This window comes from Micrasema longulum, unplaced genomic scaffold (assembly GCF_059751315.1).
Source record: "Micrasema longulum isolate JH-2025_06_02 unplaced genomic scaffold, ASM5975131v1 h1tg001788l, whole genome shotgun sequence".
NCBI lineage: Eukaryota > Metazoa > Arthropoda > Insecta > Trichoptera > Brachycentridae > Micrasema > Micrasema longulum.
Genome location: NW_028278963.1, coordinates 1 through 15,334, shown reverse-complemented (window position 1 = coordinate 15,334; position 15,334 = coordinate 1).

The following is a 15,334-nucleotide window of genomic DNA, read 5'->3' as shown; positions in this document are numbered from 1 at the left end:
CATTATAGTTAGAGCAAGAACGATAGAGGAAAGAGTGTTATGCATAGTTAGTGCTACAGACTGGCAGATGGAATAAATACTTATTTCTTGTCACGCAAAAGGGGACGATGAGATTAATTTTGGAGAGTAGGTTAAAAGAGTCTACTTTATTATTTAATAATTTTTGTGAATAGCATAATTTAGATACAGTACGTCTATTTTCAGGGGTAAAATCCATTTTGTTTCGCAGATTGGCTGTAAGTACAAAGCGTTTAATTTTTTTATAATCTAGGTATTTTGAAATTTTTCGTTGAACATTTTCAATATTTTATATGTTTGTTATGTATTGTGGGCTCCACACGAGGGATGCAAACTCGAAATTACTGCGTACAAAAGTTTTGTGTAAAGTTTTTAATGTATTTGGTTTTTTAAAAGGTTTGGAAATTTTTAAAATGAATCCCAGCATTTGGTTAGCTTTTTCAACAATAGAATTTATATGAGACCCGAAATGCAATCTATTATTAAGAATAACTCTTAAGTCTCTAATCTCGCTACACCGTGATATATAATTATCTTTGATAGAATAATTATGCGTAAAAAAATTTAAAATATATTCTGTACAGCTCTAGTTTTTTCGAGTTAAGACTCTATTTTATTTCATTTCATTTATTTATTCAGATATTTAGAACATTTCAGAAAAAAGACCTAATTCATTCTAAATACAATAAAAGATCACAAATTACAGTAGAAAGTTATGTTATTAAAATAATATAATAAAATGTAAAAAGAAAAATTAAAAGTTAGAAAGTGCTTTCCTAAGGGAAGGCCCACTGTTTTGAAATATGTCAAAATCCGAGGCGATGCGATTAAGTAGCAAGATTGTTCTACCAACCGGCATAACCATTAGCAGGTTGGTTCTGCATCGTGGTAGGTAAAAAATCGATGCTGTCTTTGTCGAAGATAGTTATCAGGTACGAACAGACCTACATCCATCAGAATTTCTGAGTTATGTATGCGACCACCGATCACTTGGAAAAAGTGAACACCCAAATGAACGTCCCTCCTCCTCCATAATGACTGATAGCCTAGCACCCCCAGTAAAAAGTCGGTTGGGAAGAACCAAGGATAATATCCACACTCTTTTAGGTACAGATAACGCAGAATTTTTTTCTGCACTCTCTCCATCATCAAAGAGTATCGAGCCTCATGTGGCGACCAAATAATGTAACTAAACTCCAAACGACTTCTTACCAAGAAATTATAAAATGTCACTATAATCTGAGTGTTAGAAAAGATCTGTTTTATTATTATCTATTTATCAGATTTGCGATATGTACAAAATTCGTAGAATTTTGTACACCTTTTTTGTTCAAATATTTGTCTTATCACCGCGATTTTCAAGAGGAAACTCGGTATTATAGTATTATTTACAGCTTTGTTATTTAATTCGAATACCTCGCATTATAAGCATTGTTTGAGAATCATGATTTTCAACTTCCGTCTGATGTAACAAGCAAACTTTCTCGCGTATGACGGAGTGTCAGAGTCAACACAAGATTGGACGCCAGACGTCAGATGCCTCATTAGTGGAACATTTGCACAAAACATGTGGAAGACACGTGCGGAACATCGCGGAGCACAAAGGATTATTAGAAATAACTTACCTGTGTAAATATTTATTTCGTTCCTTGGGTTTTTGTAATAATTCAAAGAACATAATTCGGAAATATACAGATTTAAGAATATAACTTGTTTTAATTGCAAGAAAATTGGATACATAAAAAAGAATTGTAGAGTACAGAATATTTATTGTTTGGACCTTTTATGAGCAGATTTTTGAAAATATTTTATTTTTCTATTTGGCCTACTAGAGTATTCTGATTGTGTTTTATCTAACATTTTCATGTACTTGTATTTAAGTTTTGAAACTTTAAAGATGTACTTTTGCCTTTTCATAATTTTTGGACTATTGTGTTATGAATAAGAAACAATGTATATTGTGTTTGTAACATTATAAGAGCAGGTAAAACAGGGCGCTTTAGAAAAATATATTTGGGTATGACTTTATTTCTTTGAACAAGCAATTCGTATGTAAAGTTCTTAAATTTTTAGATTTGCTGCGTAATATTTCAAATAAAGAAAATATAACTTTGTCATGTTTGGAATTACGCAGTTTTGTTTTAGACGAATTTATTATTTACTATGACGTCTTCTCGCCGGCCATTTGTTTATAATAAAAACTAATTGTTCCCCTTTATAAGAGGGGAACGCGGGCAGATTGAGGCAGACTGTAGTCAGAATTAAGAGAGTGTGGTACATTTTTAGTTTGTTCAGTGGAGTGTGTACTAACGCCGTTCCCCCGCGGGGGTAGGCGGAGAGGATAGAACCCTGTATTACTTTGTCTTTGTATACGGACCTCGCTTCTTCTATTTTTATACGCCTTTTCTTCGCAAGTTGACATCTACGCCCTGTTTTGATAGTGTTGTACTTCTAAATAAGTGGAAAATAAAGAAAATTCAAATCAAAAATGTTTTTCTACTCTTTGATTTACGAGATTGCCATGTTCCAGTACCATTAAGACGATACATTTATGTAATTAATTAACAAGTTCAGGAAGTATCTAATATTGAAACCTCGTTTTTCTTTCATGTAAAAATTGGAAATAATAAATAAATATTATTATTAGACAATATTTGTCCAAATATTCGTAGGCAAAAGACTGGATTTCACCCCCTCGGGAGTCATTAAGGTTAACAAATTACATCAGGGATGTAGAATACCTTAAATAAGGGAATATGGAAGTCTAGGCATTTACAGGACTTATGACCTGTCAATGACATGTTGTAATTTGTTAATCATTATTAGACCTCAAAATTACAGTAAGTTTAATGAACGTCAAGACAATTCGAGATCTTGGTATACTTTTCGATTACCAACTAAAATTCAACCATCACATTGATCACATTTCCAAGAAAGCGTCAAAAATCTGTGGATTTAAAATCCCGAGCATTGCAATTACATTGTATAAATAATTTGTTCGTAGCTTGCTTAAATTTAATTCTATAATATGGTCTCCTAATTTTAATATTCATATAACGCGGATTAAACCGGTGCAATATGAATTTTTAAAATCGTAATATTTAGAATTGGATCAAATACTTTCTCAATCAACTATTATTATTGTCTAGAGTACTTTTGTATCTTCAGTTTAGAATTCAGAAGGATTTTGGCTAGTTTGATATTCCTGCACAAATTAATATCTAACATGATATTCTTATTCAGATTAACCTTAATGTTCACCACCTTAACTAGCGTAGCAATGCTGTCTTTGCTGTAGGATATTATAAAACTAACATCGGATACTTTTTTTCTCTGCCAAGGGTCCTCAAAACAGTGGACAAAATCTCATTAAATGGTACATTGGTCCTACAATTAAATTCTTTAATTTTTACCACGTATAAGAAAACATTTTTTCATCCAATTTAAAATTTAACAAACTAAATTAGGTTTGCAAATATACATTATTTCTACAAATTTACATTAAAAATTAAAGCTCAAAGAAATGAGACAATAAAAGCACTGAGAAGGATTTTAAGAACGCTTCCATATAATGTGTCATTATATTAAACACAAAAGAAAGAAAAATAAATATTTCTCTTCATTTAATATTTTTCCCGTTTTTGTATTCATCATTTTTTGATACGGGATTTAGCAGCGCAGCGGTCTTGATAAAATTTAATCCTGAGGGAATAAAAGGGATATTCGTATTAAATTGTGGGTAAAGGGAGAGAAACGAGGTCCTGAGAAAGGGAATGATGGATTGAGATTGTCCTTCGTAAGGAAGAAAATGTATGTACGTATTGAATATCACACACTTTCTCATACAAAAGAAGAATTTCACCCCTAGAGATTGTAATAAGGATCGCAAATTAAGTGATGATATTTATTTTACAACTATGAATAAAATTTTACAAATCGTGTTTAAGTAATGGTTATGATAAAAATATCAATAACATTATTTAATTAAGTTATCAAGGGTTTTTCAATTAGCGCGGGTAGATTTTGACGGCCCGTGGCTGCCATTCTGTTTTGATGACATGTGTCAAATATATATATTTTATTTAGTTACTTATGCCAAATCACCATTGCAAGTTACACAAAAGGACAGCACGTTCAAATGATAAAATTTTATTATCAAAATGAGTGTTCGTTAGTTCAAACGTTCAAATGTTACGGTAGACGTGGTGGTCCTTCACAGTCAACTCTTCAACGCTTGGTGGTTAAATTTGAGACAACCGGTTTGATAATCAATCAATCAACACTCGATTGTTCAAGCAACGCAATATTGGCCGAGAAAATCGCCACTGTCCGTGAAAGTGTACAGCAGAACCCGAGACAGTCGATTCCTCGCCGTGCGCAAGAACTCGGCCTTTCACAAACTTCAACTTAGCGAATATTGCGTCGAGATTTAGGCCTACATCCTTACAAGATCCAATTGATCCAGAAGCTCAAAGTTCATAACGAAAAAGATGAAAAAATTAAAAAATGGATATTCTATTTTAATATATAAATTGATTTTGTGTAATCTTATAATTGAAGATATATACTTTCAAATTGTATATTTTCTAGGGTGTATACATGTTGAATTACTTATAAAATAAAATTTAATAAAATAAGAAAACCGGACAATAACAGGTTGTGGCGGGTCGACAACGACGGCACGAGCCGAACATTGCCGAACGCCGACGTAGAGCGTACGAACGGGCCAAACCGGCTGAGAGAAAACTACCGGATTCCGACCTCACCGCACGCGTCTTCGAGGCACAAAATTACCGCCAATTTAGATTTACCAACTTCATTTTATTTTGCCTAATATAGTTATTAGAATCCTTCTTTCAATGTGTTAGCTTCAGTAGTTTAGTTTCGTGAATAAATCTTTGTGTAAAACGTAAGTACCCTGTTTTACTTGCTCTCATTCTGTGCACCCACATAACTTTGTACATCACAAAATTAGGCCACCAACTAGGTGCCTACATAAAGGTGGTAACAACACGACTAAAAGTGGTATACCCCGACGTTTGAACACGAAAACACAACATTAAACAATCAATCACGGTGACCCCATTCAAATTCCATAAAAATTGCGCAAAATTTCAGACAGAAATATCTTCGCTTGACAAAATTGTACAACAATTACTTTTTTTCGGTCGGTACATGAAAAATTTAAAATTTCATTTTTAATTTGATTGCACTTTTAATTTATTTGTAATTAATCAAGGTTAATCTATTTCAAGGTTAACTTATTGTAAGGTTAATTAATTTAGTATAATAGAATTATATTATAATAATTATAATATATAATAGAATTAGATTTTTCAAAGACCGAGCGAATCGAGTGAATTTTTCTGTCGGTAACAATCTTCAATGTAAATGTAACTAATGTAAATGTAATTAATGTAACTAGTGAATTGATTAAACTGTGATTAATTTCTTAACAATATTACTCGGCCGGGATTAATTCAAACAGGTGATTCATAATTTAACTAAAATTATTATAAACAAACATAATATAATACGTTCGAGCGACTCGCTCACCAAAAATCGCACGCCGAGTAATACATTCCTACAACACATATAAATTTTATTTTTTTTTATTTTTCTTGAGTCGAACACACAAACAATTCACACGAACATTTACATAGGGTGCCAGATTGAGTAGAGGTACTTACAGGGTACCGGAACATAATTATTTTTGACAAATATTATATGGCGAGACAAGCGTGACGTAGGCATCCGAAAGTTTTCTCCTTGTGAACGCACTGCGGGAGTAAGTTTTTTTTTACCAGCGAAATCTATCGGAAATATTTTTCAGCTGGCGCAGTCGTGCACAATACTTGCAATTTGTAAAATTTTATTTTTGTAAACAACTTGAAACTATCAAACAAACAGATATTCGGGCGGCTAAGCCGACGAATGTTTAACTTAGTACGTGGACATTAGTATCCATACTTTTTTTCTATATACATTATATCGTGTGACTGTACTATATATGTTTATATTTTTAACCTAGGCTATGCATGTTATTATGTGTTACAGATTTGAAGTTTTACCATAAACATTTTTAAACTTGATATATTGTACAACGGACAATCAAAAGGAATATTAATATTGAGGGGACCACTCAGGCTTGGAGAATACAAATACCTAATAGTTGGAAAATGTGTTCCGCCGTATGGTAAAATAATTATTTAAATTTTCTGTTTTTAATTTTCTTTTCTATAACTTGCACAGTACATACATAACAAATAGTGACTCTGACATTTAAAAAATAAATATTTTTGTTTGAAATTTAAATTTAAATTTAAATTTAAATCTAATAACTTAAACTTAACTTTTTAATACAACTACACTCATTATTGAATACTTTTATTTCAATATGTTAACTTATACTGTAATCATTATTACATACATTTTTCTGAATTTTTTTTTTTAAAAACGAATATTTTTAAACTGTAAACAATGGCTAACAAGGACAACACTGACTTGACAAATATCAACACAGCAAACAACATGTTCCACACGGATAGGATTAGCGTTAAACTACCACAGCTATGGGTGAACAACATCGAACTTTGGTTTAAACAGATAGAAGCACAATTCGAGTTGGCAAACATAGTTTCAGAAGACGCACGTTATAGTCACTTAGTGTCAAAACTTGAACAAACGCACATAGAACAAGTTTCAGATATTTTACTCATGGAACCGAACCGAGCAAAATATACGAGGCTGAAGGAAGCTATAATCCAACGCATGGGCTGTCCACAGGACAGAAGGAGAGAAAAACTGTTTTCTTCCTTACAGCTTGGGGATCGAAACCCATCCAGCCTACTTAGAGAGATGCGGACGCTAGCAATAGGTTTACAAATAGACGAAACGACGTTGCAATACTTGTGGATACAACAACTGCCCAAGACGATCCAAGCGCATTTAGCCATAAGCGAAGATGACTGGGATAGGCAAGCGACGATAGCAGATCGCCTAATACAGGTGTACACACAGGATAATGTAGCGGTAGTAGGTACCAACAATAAAAATAACATTTGTAGTTTAGAACAGTCCGTACAAGCTCTAACCCATAAGGTAGAGAGTTTATTTCACACAATCAACAAACAGCATAGTCACAACAACAATAACAATAGATTCAAACACACAACAAGTAACAGCAGTAACAATTTCAATAACAACAAATACAACAACAATTTCAACAAAACAAGCTATAGGGCCAACGGAAATAACAAGAAAACTATTCTTTGTTACTTCCACACAAAATTTGGCGATCAAGCTAAGAAATGCGTCACACCATGTGAATTTAAACCGCATCTAGCTTCAAAAAACTAGATGGTCGAATCATAGCGGAGGCGGCTGATTCAACCAACACAACACGTCTCTTTGTTAAAGATCGTGATACCGGTGTGTCATACCTCGTTGACTCCGGATCGGAAATATCATTAATTCCTAGATCTTTACACAAACGCCATGGAGAAAAGTCTAAGCTAATTCTCTATGCAGCGAACGGGACTACGATCCAGAATTTCGGAGTTACCACGGTAACACTGAATCTGGGATGTAAACAAATGTTTACATGGAAGTTTATAATAGCGGATACGACACGCCCTATTATAGGAGCAGATTTTCTCCACAACTTCCACCTGTTAGTAGATGTTAGGAACAAACGGTTAGTAGACAATACAAACGGCAAGATAGTCAGAGCATTTGACATCTCCACAAACAACAACATAACATGTTCCATATCATTAACAGACAAAACCAACATTTACCACTCACTCATATTGAAGTATCCACAACTAGTAGATATCAATAAACCATACGCAGGGCTGGATAAACACAACACAATCCACCATATAGATACCCGTGGCAAACCCGTTATGTGTAAGACTCGTCGGCTGTCCCCAGAACTACTGAGGCAGGCGAAGCAAGAGTTCGATCACATGGTGGCTCAAGGTATTTGTAGACCCTCCAAGAGTGAGTGGGCCTCTCCATTGCATATGGTGAAGAAGAGCGATGGTACTTATCGCCCTTGTGGCGATTACCGTAGCTTAAACGCACAGACGGTACCTGATCGTTATTCCTTGCCACATATCCACGATATATGCAATGACTTATTTAACTGTAAAATTTTTTCCAAAATTGACTTACAACGAGCATATCACCAAATTCCAATTAATGAAACTGACATTAAAAAGACAGCTATAACCACACCATTCGGGTTATTTGAATTTGTAAGAATGCCATTCGGACTATCATGCGCTGCACAAACATTCCAACGTCACATCAACGAAGTCACAAGAGGTCTAGAAGGAGTACACGCATATATCGACGATATATTGATCGCTTCACCAGACGAAGAAACACATGTGGAACACTTAAAAGCTTTGTTCCAGCGACTTCAAGATCATGGAATGGTGGTAAACCCATCTAAATGCGAGTTTGCCAAGAAAACACTGTTATTTCTTGGTTATGAAATTTCGGCTGAAGGCATCGGACCCTCGCCAACAAAAGTGGAAGCCAACACGAACCTCAACAAGCCAGAAACCATTAAGCAGTTGAGAAGATTCTTGGCCATGGGAAACTTCTACCGAAGATTCATACCACGAGCAGCACACAAATTGATACGACTACACGATTACCTCAAGGGAGCAAAAAAGAATGACAACAGAAAAGTAGAGTGGAACGAAGTCACTACACACGATTTCGAAGAGGTCAAGAACTCGCTGATCAACGCCACTAAGCTTAGCTACCCAGAGGAAAGCAGCAAGATGTCAGTGTGGACAGACGCCTCAGATTACGCAATCGGAGGCGTGCTACAACAAACCACAGACGGCATCAACTACAAACCGATAAGTTTCTTCTCAAAAAAGTTGAACAAGGCTCAGTGTTCATATAGTACGTACGACAGGGAACTACTAGCCATTTTTGAGACTGTAAGGTACTTTCAACATTATCTGGAGGGCAGAGAATTCTGTATATACACGGACCATAAACCACTACAATTCGTGTTTAGAAGGAAAAGTCACGACAAAGAAAGCCCCAGACAACTCAGATATCTAGACTACATCTCACAGTTCAGCACGGACATCAAATACATAAAAGGAGAAGACAACGTCGTCGCCGATACCTTATCAAGAATCGACATGATCGAACAAGAGGCAAACATATCGTTCGAAAAGATCCATAAAGAACAAAGGCAGGACAACGAACTACTCGCACTCTTGGACGACAAGAACACTGCTCTGAACCTGATCAAAACCAACATGCAGGGACAAGAAATCGTCTTCGATCTCAACAAAGGCAACATGCGACCGTACATCCCAAAAACGCTACAGAGATCTTTCTTCAACCAAGTGCATAACCTCAACCATGCAGGAGCCGACGCCACGACCAAGACCATCAGTCAAAGAGGCGTCTGGAAAAATATGAAAGCAGACTGCGCAGCTTGGACGAAGGCCTGCATACCCTGTCAGAAGAGCAAAGTCAACAAACACACGAGGACACCGATCATCAAGATCGACATGCCGAGACAGAAATTCTGCGTGGTCCATGTCGACCTCATCGGACCTTTTCCACCATCAGAGGGACTGAGGTACTGCCTCACATGTATCGACCGATACACTCGATGGGCGGAAGTAATCCCTATCGCAGATATCCAGACCCACACAATCATCAGAGCCATCTGGGACAACTGGATTGCGAGATACGGCGTACCGGAGAAAATTATAACTGATCAGGGTAGGCAATTCATGTCTACGGACTTTAACTTGTTTTGTTCCAGATCAGGCATAGCACACTCCAACACGACGCCTTACCATCCACAAAGTAATGGCATGATCGAGCGATTTCATAGAACGCTGAAGACGGCCATTAAAGCTCACCACCCTGTTCCGTGGACAAAATCGATCAGCACCATACTACTCGGACTGAGGGCCACACTGCGCACGAATGCAGAGCACTCAGTAGCAGAGATGCTGTATGGGTGCAAACTAAAGTTACCAGCAGACATCCTGGAGCAGACGAACGACTACATTGACCCGGACTCCTACACTAGGCAACTGGTAAATTTCATGCAAAACGTCAAACCAAGGCCAGTCGAGCACCACAATAAAGGTAACGTTTTCATCCACCCGGAACTAAAGAGAGCCACACACTTGTTTCTGAGGGACGACAGAGTGTACAAACCCCTGATGCCGAACTACAAGGGGCCCTACAAGGTCATCACCAGGGCGGAAAAGACGGTAACACTGGACGTGGATGGCGAACATAAAAAGGTTTCGCTGGACAGGTGCAAGCCGGCGTTCCAGACAGCGGAAGAACGAGCCAGTCCAGCAGAAACGGAAACACCAACAGAACAACCGGCATACACAACGCGTAGCGGCAGGAGGGTGATACAGCGTCAGTTTTGAAAAACAGATTTCAAAACTTGGAAGGGGGCTGTGTGGCGGGTCGACAACGACGGCACGAGCCGAACATTGCCGAACGCCGACGTAGAGCGTACGAACGGGCCAAACCGGCTGAGAGAAAACTACCGGATTCCGACCTCACCGCACGCGTCTTCGAGGCACAAAATTACCGCCAATTTAGATTTACCAACTTCATTTTATTTTGCCTAATATAGTTATTAGAATCCTTCTTTCAATGTGTTAGCTTCAGTAGTTTAGTTTCGTGAATAAATCTTTGTGTAAAACGTAAGTACCCTGTTTTACTTGCTCTCATTCTGTGCACCCACATAACTTTGTACATCACAAAATTAGGCCACCAACTAGGTGCCTACATAAAGGTGGTAACAACACGACTAAAAGGTCATAATCCCGCATATGCCTAGACCTCCGCATTTACTTTTGTAAAATGTTGTCCATATCTGTTCTTATTTGTTAGTTGCCATCATATTTACATAATTATTGAATTAATATAAATATTAGATGTAAGACAATTGTTTGTGAGGTGCCTACTACTAAAATTTTATGATAAATTAAGTGAGATCAAAAGTACCCAACAAAATATAAAAAATTGTTGAGCAACACAAATTAACTGTATTGTCCCATTTGTATCAACCGCCTTTGGTAAAAAGCAATATAATGTAATTGCGCCAAAAATATTTAATGATTTAATGCCAAATATAAAAGACTCTAAATTTAAAACGAATTTCAAAATAAAAATAACTGCACATATAAATAGTGTAGCGAGAGATTTTAATTTAATTAAAATATCAACAATATTTTGAGTTTGTCCAAATTTTTGTAGACAAGGACTGGATTCAACTCCCTGGGGAGCTGTTCATATTAACATATTACAACAGAGATGAAGACCTGAATACCTGAAGAGATGAATACTTAAAAAATATAGTATAGTTAAAAAGAATAGTTAAAAAAATAACAAAATCGGTTGACCTTTGAGGTGCGGAAAACGGGACAGCGAAATGTCGATTTTGTATATTATAACAAAAGGTCTGACATGCAGTTGTCTTTTTTGCCGCACAGTATCGGGGAGGCATCTGCAAGACAGTGACAGGAAAACAATGTTTAAATACCTATTTATCAATATTCTCTGTTCTCACAATTTATGTAAACTGTAAATTTATTTCATTTGGACTTGATAACAACAACTGATATCAATCAATCGAATGTGTTTATTTAATATATATAAACGAGTATGTACTTAAATCTAGCAATGGCAAAGCATTGCCGGGTTCAGCTCGTTAATAAATACTGGAAGGGAAACGTATTGCGCATCTTTAATCGCCTAGTGCGAATATTTAAAGTTTCTTTGTATGTGCAAAATGATGAATCAAGATTGAATTCAATCATATTGTACCGGCACATTAAGTCGGCAATATGCCTCGTCTGCCTGAATAAATAAAATATATATTAATAAATAAAAAGCAAAAAATATTAATAATTAAAATCTTACCCTTTAAAAGTATCCGTTATCGTTTAAAATCACGTCACTGCACTTAAATTTAACATCTAACACTGAAACATTAATTTTGACATCGATTCCTAAACTTTTAAAATTACCCTTTACTAAATTCAAACTTCTTAATATTCATTGACATTTTCAGGAATTCAATTTCAGTGCGCTCCGAGAACTTTCAATACACTGCACTGAATATTTCACGAATTCGGTTTGTTTATTTTTTTATTTGGAAGTTTGTATTTGGTCGCTCGGGAGCGCGAGTAAGCGGGGGTTGCACGCGACCGTCCACCGTGGAGGCTTCGCGGGTTGTAATGGTAATTTTCCTGCTTTTCTACGCCTCGCTCTATGAAACAGCATCGGGGTACATTGGGCTACTTCACGCCATGAGCTTCAGCTATCAAATAACATTTTCGATGAAAATTCAAAAAAGATAATTGGATGAAATATTTCATTATTTAATGCTTGACTACAATCCATTTTATAATTGAATAAACTCTCTCGTCCCGGTGATATGTAGCTTGCACATATTGCATCAAACAACTTGAATATCTGTATAAATAAAATACATTCTGAATTAAGATTCTCGGAATTCCTCCGTTATACATTTATTTATCAGTAAAATATTTTATTTTTTTGAATTTTATTTCAACAGAGAGGGAAAACATTTTTGAGGAGGGAATATGGATTCTAGGCAATTGCAGGGCATATGACCTGTCATTGGCTGGTTTAAAAGGCCACTTCACACACTGTGTAACATTCACCATTCTGTCCATGTTTGAACATCCACATTTTCTCAACTCTTCCATTCGTTGACTTTCGCGAAGTAAAAGAGCTGAAATTTTTATCACGTGGGTGAGATTCATCCGGCTGAACCAAATCACCTACTAGGCGACGCCTGAAAACAATTTTCCAATTTGTATACTTCTTCTTTTACCAGGTAGTTAATTCAACAATATTTGAGCATGTCCAAATGCTTGCAGACTGGCTGAATTTCCTCCCTAGGGAGTTATTCATATTTAAATTTATTTCAACAGAGAGGGAAAACATTTTTTAGAAGGGAATATGGAAGTCTAGGCATTTACAAGGCGTATGACCTATCGTTGGCTGGTTTAACTGGCTACTTTACACACTGTGTAACATTCTAAATTACACAGTGCATTAAAAAAAAAAAAAAATATTTGATACTTATTGGAAACAGAAAAAGCATTCTATCAGAAATTGAAGATAAATCAATCTCACAATAAAAATTTACTTCTGTGTTTCATGTCGCGACGTATGACGTAATCGAGAACCGAATGTACAATTATCATACTCATTCTCGATATTACAGGTATATTTGAGAGCAAGAGAGACAATTTCACGCGTCGCACGCGCTAACAGAAAAGTTGCTAATACTTTTGCCAGATGCTGATTCGGCCAATCAGTAGCTTTTCAAATTTCGTCAAGGGTGGTTCTTTCGTTCACGTTGCGAGCATGAGCCGATGGTTTTTTTCGTATTTTTCGCAATCAAATTTAAAGTTTTGTTTCTTTTGACTTTCACTTTAAATAATTGAAACAGTTGCCAATGAATATTTCATTTTTACGATTTAAAATCTCTCATTTTTTGCATGTGTAATGACTACACGGCGCATTAAAGAATGGATATTTTTATCACTGTAAGGAAAGGGTTGACAACGTATTCCTGATTAAAAAAAGCTTAGTTTGTTTTTTTTTTTCATAGACATAATTTTATTGTTGATCTGTTTCATTTTTAAGCATACCTTTTAACATCTCTAATTAACAAAAATATCATAACTAAGAGTCATGAATATTGCCGAAGACGATAAACGGGATAGAAACCATGACTATGATACTGAAAATTAGCCAGAAACTAAAATGCACGCAAGGATTCATAAAAAGACAGATTGTGCATGTAAGACAGAATAAGAAATTAAGAAATAACGCGCTGAACCGGAGTCGTTGATATCATGGATCTGGCTGCAAAATTTAAAAAAAAATTGCATTATTTACGTACTTTTTTCAAAATGAATCCCGCTTATGCGCAAAATTTATTTATTCGCAAGGAAACAAAAAGTATTGTGTAAAATAGAAACAATATAAATAAATTGGCGCATGCCCTGTTGGGTTGCCAGTATTTTGAAAATAAATTAATAGAGTAGATTTAATAAAAGAAATAAACTTTGTTTTTAACCATTTATTTTTTTTTTTCACCGACCGGTTTCAAAGTAAACAAGCTTCTTCGTCAAGGTTTACGTAACTAAACGTATGAAACTTGACAAAGAAGCTTGTTTGCTTTGAAACCGGTCTCTGAAAAATAAAAATTAGTGGTTAAAAACAAAGTTGTTTTATTTATTTTATTATAATGAATAACCACAAAGTAAGTGCTTTAAATATTATCTTTATACATAGAGTAGATTCGATTAAATATTTAGGCATTTATATAGAAGCGAATTGCAGATGGACTAATTAAATCGAACATATTAAAAATAATTTGAAAAAGCAAATTTACTTTTTAAAACTATAAGAAATATAATAAGCCTAAAAGAACTTGTTTAAATATGTATATTACGCAATAACTCAATCAGTTTTGGAATATGGGATAGCTGGATGGGGATGTGCAAATGACACACAGATCAAATAAATAACAATTGCACAAAAAGCTTTAATAAAAATTATCTTTTGAGTCCCAATCAGAACTATCTCCCTCGGTATATTTGAAAATCTTAAATAAATATGATAAAAAAATTGAATTAATTAAAATATCTAACCATGTAACTAAAAGTTTTCTGTTGCATTCCTTTTAAATGGCACCGGTAGTATTTAATTAACTTACACACTTTTAAATGGATTAATAATGCAGATTATGCGCAGAAGAATTTGCTTTCGATTAGTTTACTCTCAAGTCAGATCATTATTTATTCTTGTCTCGCGCGACAAAGTATAATTCTATGGCATTCTTTCCATCACGTCGGAAGGCGATTGAGTATCTCGTGGTGTGGTTTTGCCCATTTTAGATATATCCATAAAAGCAAATGATAGGATCATTCCTAGCAATGTGATAAAATTATCTGTATTATAAGGTAATCGATTATAAGGCTGGGTTCACACGAAGACAACACAAAAGAAAGGACAATATTGTCTCGTCCTAGTTCCGTGAACAGCCTCTACCGAGCAGGACAATACGAGCGAGTTCGAGAAACATGTTTCATTCATTCTACCAAGGTGCATGGAAATTGATGGTGGGCTAACAAAATAATACAAAAGCATGTTTTCTGCTGAGTTTCGGAAAAAAATCGAGGGAGCAACACGCACGTACCAAGCGAGTGGCTATAGTCTTACTGTCCTATCCGTTTGGGTTCACACGAGA